Consider the following 11,220-nt stretch of genomic DNA (forward strand, 5'->3'; position numbering starts at 1 on the left):
TTATTTACCTTGGTCCAGATAAAAGTGAAGGCAGTATTGAACTGATAGGGACTTCCATCTGCTGGTTGCCAGCCCCAACCTCAGTTAGGTTTGTGAAATTGAAATCCAAGTTGGTTTCAACAGACACCAAACCTTCCAGTACCTTAACCACCAATGACATGGAAGGCCTCTTGTTGAAATCGCCTTGTACACACCATGCTGCGAGGCTCATCATTTCCGTCACTGCTTCCCTGTGGAGCTGCATATCCTCGTTGTTTTTGTCAACCATATCCATGAGCTGCTCTTGTTCTGCTTTTCTCTTAAAGACACTAAGCAAATGGACATTATCTTCATCAGCCTGTGACCAATCCAAATTCTTTCGCCCACAAAGAACTTCCAAGAGCACAATTCCAAAGGCATATACGTCTACTTTCTCAGTGATCACCGACCTCAACCATTCAGGAGCTAAATACCTTGGTGTTCCTCTCATTCTAGTAACAACTTTGTTTTTGTCTTTCTCAATTAGTTTCGACAACCCAAAATCAGATATCTTAGCATTGAAATTTTGATCTAAGAGGATGTTGTGTGGTTTGATGTCCAAATGAATTATCTTCTGATTGCATTCATCATGAAGATAAGCTAATCCTTTAGCAATATCTGATATTATCCTTTGCCTCGTAAGCCATGTAAGCCCATTTTCTTGTTTTTCATGAGAAATCCACCAATCCAATGATCCATTTACCATGTACTCATAGATCAGAACCCGGTGATCTTTTTCAGCACAAAAGCCAATTAGTTTTACCAAATTGACATGGTGAATGCTACCAACTATCTTTACTTCTGTTAAGAATGAATCCTTTACTTGACCTAAACCATTCAGACGCTTCACAGCTATATTGTTGCCATTACTCAGTGTTCCTTCATATACTGAGCCAAATCCTCCTTCCCCGAGCTTTCTGCTGAAATCTTGTGTAATTATTTTCAACTCATTGTAAGAGAATCGAGTTAGGATTCCCGGTAAGATTGGTGCTAAATCCAGAAGATCCCCAGCCTTGACAGACAGTGTCCTCTTTTTGAAAAGAGCAAACCATGCACTAATACTTAAAATTATTCCCACTAAAGCTGCAAGAGCAGATGCTACAATCACTTTCAGAGGTCTTGATTGCTTTCTTGGAGAAACGATTGGCGGCTGGTACTGAGCCTTTGCGAAATTCTGCACCTTAAGAAAAACTTTTGTCTTGTCACTACCAGACCAGTTGTCCTTAAGAGAAAAGACTTCTGCTATAATTTTCCAAGTTAATTTCACTATTTCGGAACTTTCCTCCTCATTAACTATGAGTTTTCCATAAAGAACCATTCCCAAATTCCAACTCAATAATTGTTCAACCATAGTAATATAAAATTAATTTCAATTAGGCAGATCTTGTCTTCCCGTTGGTTAAGTAAGAAGTATGATTTGGAAAACATTTTCCTTTTGACTTGACGCATAAATGATTCGCAAAATTGGGTATAACTGAATTCCGCGCATCTCAAATATATTCTTAACTGCAACATTATGAACTACTGGAAGATGCTAACCTATATGTAAAATACAGTTTGGTTCCGAAGCTCTATCTTTCCACTGATGGGACCATTTTAACCATTTCTAAGTTACAATCCAAATTTCAATTAAAGGACCTTTAAAAAGTATTACTATCATACTAAGCAGATTGAAAAGAAAAATATAAGAATTTTTTAAAGAAAAATAAATAAAAATTACAAGATAGTGCATGAAGCTCAAAAAACTAAGGGATGAGGTAGAAGTATCCCTAGACTATGACCGGAATTTCAGAGACACACCTAAACTTTACTAGGGTCCTATTACCCCCTAAACTAATTTAAAATGGAATAAATACACCACAAACGCTAACATGGCATAGAGAGTGCACACACTCTTTTTTTTTTTATTCAATTTCCCAGTAGAGCCTGGGAGTACACACTCTCTTGAACGCAAGTGATGAGTGACAAATTGGACACATATTATTTTTTTATTGGTAACTTTATAATTAGTTAGTACACATTTTTATTGATATTAAAACTTATATATATTTAATTATTTTTATTTCTTAATTTGTAAAATATTTATTTTAATTTCTTTTCACTTTAAACTTTTTTTAATCAATTTATTATCTTTTCACTTCTAATTATTTTTAAAAAATTATGTGTATTTTTTAAAAAAATAATTAAAAATTGTCCTTTAATTTTAATGTTTTTATTTTTTTAGGTTTTATTTGATTTTCTTTACTTATTTTGATATCCGTTCAAAGTTAACTTATTTTAAATACAAGACATTTGGAATTAAATTTGAAATCAAATCAAAATGAAAGACAAAGAAAAAATAAAAATCTATAGAAAAATAAAAGGGAAAAAACAGCGAATGTAGGTAAAAAAAAAAAAAAAGCTTCGTTACAGGGTAAAAAATGTGTATTAACTTAATTTAAATAAAAGATAAAGAAAATAAGAATATTTTTTAAAAATAAATTAAAATTTTAATTTTTGTAAAAAAAATTAATAAATTTTATTTTTATTTTTTATTTTTTATTTTTTAATATTTTTTAAAAAATTAAAAATTAAAAAAAGTATTTACACACGTGGCGGGCGAGTGTGTACAAACACAACCAACTTGGTGGTTGAAGGTGTCATGTCAGCACAAAAGGTGCACAAAAATACGAAAAAAATGAGTTCAAGGTAATAGGACCTTAGAAAAAATGAGTTCAGGGGGTAATAGGACCTTAGTTAAGTTTACGTGTGTCTCTGAGATTTCGGTCATAGTCTAGGGGTACTTATGTCTTATCCCAAAAACTAATGCAAAGTTACTACTATTACATTCATGAAATTACACTAGAATTGGAAATATTGCAATAGCTGACATGTGTTCTTTTCAAGACTAAATTGCTCAAGCATATTGTTTACCTTGGTCCAGATAAAACTGAAGGAATTTTTGGACTAAATTTCTCAAGCATATAATTTTTTGTTTCTGTACTTGGCAGAGCATCTGGCCCTCAAGAACTCCCGACAGCTATGAGAAGTATCCGGTTCATGATGTTCTTGTGAGTCTTGACCTTAATTTTTCTTAAATCCATAAATATTGCACTCATGTAGATACCGTGTTTGAGTTACCACTAGTTACTTGTAATTGAGGTATCTAACTACTGCACAAACCACAGTTTCTAAAAACTTAGCTTAAACCAATTGGAGTAACATCAACAACATCTCGTGTTTTGCTGATTCATTTGTGTTGCCTGCTCTACAAAATCGATTACTAATTTTACGAGAACATCCTGATACTTCCCTCAAAAAATATGAGGAAAATTTTGCAAACAGTCATTCTACACAGCAAAACTGAGGATCTTTTGTGATAGCTTATCACAGTAAATCTTATTGGACACAACCAGCTGAAGTTACTTACGGAAGTATCAGTGTTTAAAACACTCAATATTATATCTCCTCTCGCATATGAATTGAGGAGCTTCTACATGATAGTACATAAAGCTCGAAAAATCTAATGCATAGATACTGAATATTACATTCATGAATTGTAATCTCATACACAATAAGAAGTTACGCTAGAATTAGAAATATTATTTACCTCGGTCCCGATAAAACTGATGGCAATTTTGAGCTGATAGTGGCTTCCCTCGGTTGGTTGCCTGCCCCAACCTTGTACATTTCTGTAATTATAATCTAAGTAGGTTTCAACAGTCACCAAACCTTCTAGTGCCTTAACCACCAATGACATTGAGGTCTCTTGGAGAAATCTCCCTGTAGACACCATGCAGCAAGGCTCATCATTTCTATCACTGCTTCTCTGTGGAGCTGCATATCCTCATTTCTGTCAACCATATCTGTGAGCTGCTCTTGTTCCGCTTTTCTCGTAAAAACAGTTAGCAAATGGACATCTTCTTCATCAGTTTGGGACCAGTCCAAATTCTTTCGTCCATAGAGAATTTCCAAGAGCACAATTCCAAAAGCATACACATCAACTTTTTCGGTGATTACTGAGCTCAACCATTCAGGGGCTATATACCCTGGCGTTATAGTTCCTCTCATTTGAGTCACAACTTTTCTTTTGTCTTTCTCAATTAGCTTCGACAGCCCAAAATCAGATATCTTAGCATTGAAATTTTGATCTAAAAGGATGTTTTGTGGTTTAATGTCCAAATGAATTACCATATGGCTGCAATCCTCATTTAGATAAGCTAATCCTTTCGCAATATCTGATATTATCCTCTGCCTTGGGTTCCATGTAAGCCCATTTTCTTGCGTGATCCACCTATTGAAAAGTGATTCAGATACTTGTCCAAGTCTTCAGGAGTTTGTTAGTTAGTTTCCTTTATCTTAGCATGTTTAGATATTGTGGCAGATTAGTAGCTAATTAGTAGTTAGTGGTTTAGTGGACCTAAATGTTAGTATTTTTTGTTTTACAGTAAGCCTATTTATATGTAGACTTGTTGCTTCCATTATTAATTAGAAACAAAACTTTGCAGTAGCTTTTACTTCTGTTTTTGCTCAATTTTTCTGTTCACTTTCTCTTTACTTCCTTTTTTCTTTCCAACAAATCTGGTATCAAGAGCAAGGTTCCTTTCTGGAAATTGTGAGGGAAAATGGCAGTAAATGGTATTTCATCATCTTCCCAACAACTCATGCCAATTTTTACAGGTGAAAAGTATGAGTTTTGGAGTATCAAAATGAAAACTCTTTTCAAATCACAAGGAGTTTGGGATTTGGTTGAAGCAGGCTTCGTGGAGCAATCAGACTCTGATGAAGAGACGGAAAAATTGAAAGAGATAAAAAAGAAGGATGCCAAAGCGCTATTCCTAATTCAACAAGCAGTCCATGATACAATTTTTTCAAGAATTGCAGCAGCAACAACAACATCTTGGCAGGCATGGAAGATTTTGAATAAGGAATTTCAAGGTTCAGCTAAGGTGATCACGGTAAAATTACAGACTTGCCGTCGTGACTATGAAACTCTTTCTATGAAAAGTAATGAATCTGTTCAAACTTATTTGTCTAGAGTTTCTTCTCTTGTTAATCAAATGAAGTCTTATGGTGAAAACATATCTGAAGAAACGGTTGTAGCAAAAGTTTCAAGGAGTCTTACTTCAAAGTTTGAACATATTGTTGTTGCGATTGAGGAACCTCATGACTTATCTGATTATACTTTTGATGAACTAATGAGTTCTTTGCAAGCTCATGAAGAGAGGCTCCTAAGATCGCATGAAAAAAAATGAAGAAAAGGCATTTCAGGTGAAGGGGGAGTCCATTCATCAGAAAGATAAGCTAGAAAACTTTGCAAATCGTGGAAGAGGCAGAGGTGGTTTTCGAGGAAGAGGCCGTGGAAGAGGCCAAGGAAGAAATCGAGATAGAGGAGGATCAAATGAAGAGAAGCAGACTAAGGCGTTTCTGTTCAACTACTATAGAAAATCAGGTCATAAAGAAGCTTATTGTTGGCAAAAACAGAGGGATGAGAATAACCAGGCAAGCTTTATAGAGGAAAATGATGATAACAGTAAGTTATTCATGGCCCTTTATTGTGAAAAAGAAACTCCTAACGATTTTTGGTTTTTGGACAGTGGTTGTTCCAATCATAAGTCTGGAACAAGATCATTGTTCAAGGAGCTCGATGAGTCAAAAAAATCAGATGTAAGGCTAGGAGACAACAAGAAGATTCAAGTTGAAGGTAGAGGTACAGTTAGCATTATGACCAACCAAGGTAATGCTAAGATTTTAGAAGATGCGATGTTTGTTCCTAGTCTATTTCATAATTTGCTTAGCATTGGACAACTAATGATTAGCGGATACTCAATTTTCTTTGACGATGGTGTTTGCACTATTAAAAATAAGAAATCTGAGAAAATCATTGCTAAAGTTCCAATGGCTAACAATAAAATGTTTCCTCTAGAAGTTTCAATGGTTGAGAGGTGTACTATGGTAGCTAGTGGAGATAATGAAACTAGACTATGGCATTTATGTTTTGGGCATTTAAATGTTAATGGATTGAAGTTATTGAGTCAAAAGGAAATGGTTTTTGGGTTGCCAAAAGTTGAGAGTCTTGATTTTTGTGAAAGTTGTGTTTATGGAAAACAAAGTAAAAAATGTTTTCCTGTAAGCAAGTCTTGGAGAGCTTCTGTTTGTCTTGAGTTAGTACATGCTGATTTGTGTGGTCCTATGAGTGTTGAGTCCTTAGGGGGAAGTCGCTACTTTCTACTTTTTACTGATGATTATAGTCGTATGAGTTGGATATATTTCTTGAAATTTAAATCTGAAACTTTTGACAATTTCAAGAAATTTAAATCTTTGTTGAGAGGCAAAGTGGATGTAGACTCAAAACACTTCGAACAGATAGAGGTGGTGAGTTTATGTCAAAAGAGTTCAATTCCTTTTGTGAGGAAAATGGAATACACAGAGAACTCACAGCACCTTATACACCAGAGCAAAATGGTGTAGCAGAACGAAAGAACCGCACAGTTGTCGAGATGGGTAGAAGCATGATGGAAGGTAGAGGTGTACTGAAGTGTTTTTGGGCTGAAGCTGTTGCCACTGCTGTCTATTTGCTGAATATTTCTCCTACTAAGGCAGTGTTTAATCAAACACCATATGAAGCTTGGAGAGGTAACAAGCCCAAGGTAAGCCACTTACGTGTCTTTGATTGTATAGCTTATGCCTTGATAAATTCACAAGCTCGACGTAAGCTTGATGAAAAGTGTGAAAAATGTATTTTTGTTAGATATAGCACACAATCCAAGGCTTATAAGTTATATAATCCAGTGAGTGGTAAGATTACGGTCAATAGAAATGTTGTGTTTAATGAAGATGCAAGTTGAAATTTTAATTCCGCAAATGAAAGTTCAAACATTCAATTGTTGCCTTCTGACAATATTATTGATCAAGAGTATGTAGCAGATCCTTTTTTGGCTGGTCCATCGACTACCTCATCAATTGCACCAGCAACTTCTCTAATATTGGAAAACCCTTCCGCTGAGCCAACTCCATTAAGAAGATCAACAAGAGATAGGAAACAAAATCCTAGATATGCTAACAGTACATCTTGTACCTTTGCTTTACTTGTTTCAGATCCTATCCTCTTTGAAGATGCTGAAAAAAAGGATAAATGGTGCAAGGCTATGGAAAAAGAGTTGATGGCTATTCAAAAGAATCAGACATGGGACTTGGTAAATTTGCCTGAAGGAAAGAAAGCTATTGGGCTCAAATGGGTGTTTAGAACCAAGTATCATGCTGATGGCAGCATCCAAAAACATAAGGCAAGGCTCGTCGCAAAAGGTTATTCCCATCAACAAGGTATTGACTTTGAAGAAACTTTTTCTCCTGTTGCTCACTTTGAAACTGAGAACTTTTTTAACCTTGGCTGCTAATTTAAGTTGGCCAGTTTACCAATTCGATGTTAAATCTGCCTTTTTAAATGGTGATTTGGAAAAGGAAGTCTATGTCTCACAACCTGAAGGTTTTGTAGTAAATGAAAAAGAAGATAAGGTCTACAGGTTAAAAAAGGCACTCTATGGCTTAAAGCAAGCGTCGCAGGCATGGTACTTCAAGATTGATTCATATTTCCATGAGAATGGTTTTGAAAGGAGTAACAATGAGCCTACTCTTTATGTAAAACGAGAAGGTAAAAATGATTTTTTGGTCGTATGTCTTTACGTTGATGATATGATATATATGGGTTCAAATGAGTCTATGATCACTGATTTTAAGGACTGCATGATGAAGAATTTTGAGATGTCTGATTTGGGTCTACTGTATTATTTTCTTGGTCTTGAGGTGAAACAGGGAATCGAAGGCATATTTCTTTCACAAAGAAAATATGCGACAGATCTTTTGAAAAAGTTTACTATGGTAAATTGTAAAGTTGCTGTTACGCCGATGAATATTAATGAAAAGTTGTGTCGTGATGATGGTTCTGAAATGGCAAATGCAACTTATTTTAGAAGTCTGGTTGGTGGTTTGAATTACTTGTCTCATACAAGACCAGATATTGCTTTCTCTGTTGGCGTTATATCGAGATTTATGCACAATCCAAGCAAGCTTCACCTTGGAGCTGCAAAGAGAGTACTACGATATATTGCTGGGACAACAGAGCATGGAATTTGGTATTCTAAGGTAACAAACTTCACATTAACTGGCTTTACTGATAGTGACTACGCAGGCAGCATTGATGATCGAAAGAGCACATCTGGTTTCTTGTTTAATCTTGGGTCTGGAGAAGTTTCATGGAGTTCAAAGAAGCAGGAAGTGGTCGCCTTATCAACTTCAGAGGTTGAATATATTGCAGCAACCTCTGCAGCTTGTCAAGCAGTTTGGTTAAGGAGACTTATTGCAGATTTTAATCAGAAACTGCAACTGAATTTTTTTGTGACAATATATCTGCTATTGCGATGACGAAGAAGCCAGCATTTCACGGCAGAACAAAGCACATTGATATTCGCTATCACTATATTAGAGGTCTTGTTTCTACTAGAGAAATTACTTTGAAGTCTTGTGATACAAATGAGCAAGCAACATATATCTTCACGAAGTCACTTCCGCAAGCAAAGCACGAGTTCTTCAGAGGTCAATTGGAGTTTGCTGTTTTGAATCAAGGGGGAGTGTTGAAAAGTGATTCAGATACTTGACCAAGTCTTCAGGAGTTTGTTAGTTAGTTTCCTTTATCTTAGCATGTTTAGATATTGTGGCAGATTAGTAGCTAATTAGTAGTTAGTGGTTTAGTGGACCTAAATTTTAGTATTTTCTGTTTTACAGTAAGCCTATTTATAGGCAGACTTGTTGCTTCCACTATTAATTAGAAACAAAACTTTGCAGTAGCTTTTACTTCTGTTTTTGCTCAATTTTTTTGTTCACTTTCTCCTTCACTTCCTTTTTTCTTTCCAACACCACCTATCCAACGATCCATTCACCATGTACTCGTAGATTAGAAGCATGTGGCATTTTTCGGCACAAAATCCAATGAGTTTTATCAGATTTATCTGGTGAATGCCATCGACTGTCTTTACTTCTGTTAAGAATGATTCCTTTACTTGAACTACACCATCCAGATGCTTCACAGCTATTTTGGTGCCATTGCTCAGTGTTCCTTCATATACAGAGCCAAATCCTCCTTTCCCGAGCTTTCTGCTGAAATCTTGTGTAATTATTTTCAGCTCATTGTAAGAGAATCGAGTTAGGATTCCCGGTAAGATTGGTTCTAGATCCAGAAAACGACCAGCTTTGCGTTTCTCCGACCTCTTTTTGGAAAGAGCAGAGCAAACTGAAAGAATCAAAACTATCCCAATCAAAGTACATCCTATGATAACCTTAAAAGGCGTTTTCTGTCTAGGGAAAATGACCGGTGCATTTGGGGAATTCTGCACCTTAAGAATACTGTTCCTTCTCCACCGTCCATGAGAGAGAAGACTTCATTCAGTAACAAACAGCTCCCTCCTAGACTCACATCCGGATATGGATCACAAACAGCAGCTTTGCAAGAACAGTTACTCAGACATGCCCTTTGGCAATCTTCAATCTTTTTCCCCTCAATCCAAAATACGCTTGAGTTTAGTTCATGACTGAACTCAAATGAAAAATATGTGGTATTCTTTAGCTCTACAAGACTATGATACTGCGAAGAGTCACAAGAAATGGGCATCAGCTCAGTGCATCCGAGATTTGTCTTCCTCTCAGAAAATGGCCTGAAGAAGTTGACTTCAACTGAACAAGTACATTGTCCTCCATTTGCACAAATGCTGTATACTCCACACACCATTGGGTACCCACAGTCGTTGACTGGCAAAATGTCATCTACCTCTTCCCAATTAAGGTCGCCCAATTAGTATACTCGTAAATGTCCATCATGCCCAAGCTTTATGAATTGAGCTGTCGATGTAGGAGGGTATTGTAAAGCGGTAAGGGTATGACCATCAAAACTCCAATAACGACTATCAGGATTATCTGAAGTGTAGTAATACTGAGGTGGATCAGAATCTATGTATGTGGCCCAGCTTCCATTGAGAACAGTAAGAGATAATAAACCTTGACTCGAATTGTCTGCTGAAACGCTTGCAGTGAGCTTCTGACCAGAAACCAAATTCTGCCCCGGGAGCAAACAATCTGTAGGATGATCAAAAGACTGCCAAACTGTGTGGTTGGTCATATCAAAGAGCACGAGATTCCCTGTTTCTGTCAAGTTTAAGCCTGAAACAGATTTTCCAGTAGTATTAGTGGACCAAACAAGAGTGCCATCAGAGTCTGCCAACACCAAGTTGCCATCTCTGCCTAGTTGCAAGGTTGCATTGACTTGCACTGGATGGTCTCGATTAGCAGACCAAACTAACTGTCCCCCTCTTATATAAATGGTCTCACCAGTGCTGTAGTATAATACTAATGAGATACCAAGAAAGCATTCTGTGTAATCGAAATTGCAAGAGAAGCCATAGAGGAATCGTAGGCGGGCATTTCCTTCCAGAAGGATGGGTGTATAATTAAGGATGTCTCCACTGAAATTACTCCCAGTGGATGGCCTGTTGACCCACAAAGTGGGAACACCGGAAATGAAATTCACTAAACGTTGGGATATAGCAAATTGAGAAGAACAGAAGAGAAGATAAATGAAGAAAAGGATTGGAAAATATTGTTTATGTTCTTCCATCATTGCTTTCTGAACAAAGCCAAAGCTAATAGAAAGATTATATGTATCGGTTCGCTAGTTGCTACTCCCCTCTGTCTTCTTTTTCTTCTTCTTGTTGTGTATCATGTCTAAGTAAATTAAGCAAACTTTTGTTGACTTGTTCAGCTATTAAGTTTTTACCACTTAACTCATTATATTTTAGAAATTACAGGTTCAAAATGTATGTATTATTTTTTCTAAAGTTACCAATTTGTTTTACATACATATCTATTTTTCGTGTTAAAATACTGAATTCGGTTGTTTTTAAGTGTTATTACTTTCCTAACATTTGTTCCTGTAACACTCTTTTCATTTACTCAAATCTTAGCTTTGCAACAATCCGTAAGCAGATAATCATGTAACATTTACATGTCAATGGCTTTCATTTTATTATTTTAACAGCAATGTTACAAATTGTTACTAACAATTGAATAGCAATTCATGGCACTTTCCTCCTCAATCAGGTTCAAGCTAGTCTTTTTCTGAATGGGACCGGCTATTAATTTTTGTTCAACTGTACAAAATAATATCTAATTAATATA

At 36.0% G+C, this 11,220-nt stretch overlaps 1 pseudogene across 1 annotated transcript; it reads right to left on the reverse strand.

Annotated features, from left to right (window-relative positions):
• On the reverse strand, window positions 1–10,660 carry LOC125852542 (G-type lectin S-receptor-like serine/threonine-protein kinase SD2-5; annotated as a pseudogene). The gene is made up of 2 exons (XR_007445023.1): window positions 9,398–10,660; window positions 1–1,216 (listed from the first exon to the last, which is right to left on the reverse strand). The product of XR_007445023.1 is annotated as a G-type lectin S-receptor-like serine/threonine-protein kinase SD2-5 (transcript).
• Window positions 10,661–11,220: the final 560 nt, after the last annotated feature.

Source organism: Solanum stenotomum, unplaced genomic scaffold, assembly GCF_019186545.1.
Source record: "Solanum stenotomum isolate F172 unplaced genomic scaffold, ASM1918654v1 scaffold36650, whole genome shotgun sequence".
NCBI classification, from domain to species: Eukaryota; Viridiplantae; Streptophyta; class Magnoliopsida; order Solanales; family Solanaceae; genus Solanum; species Solanum stenotomum.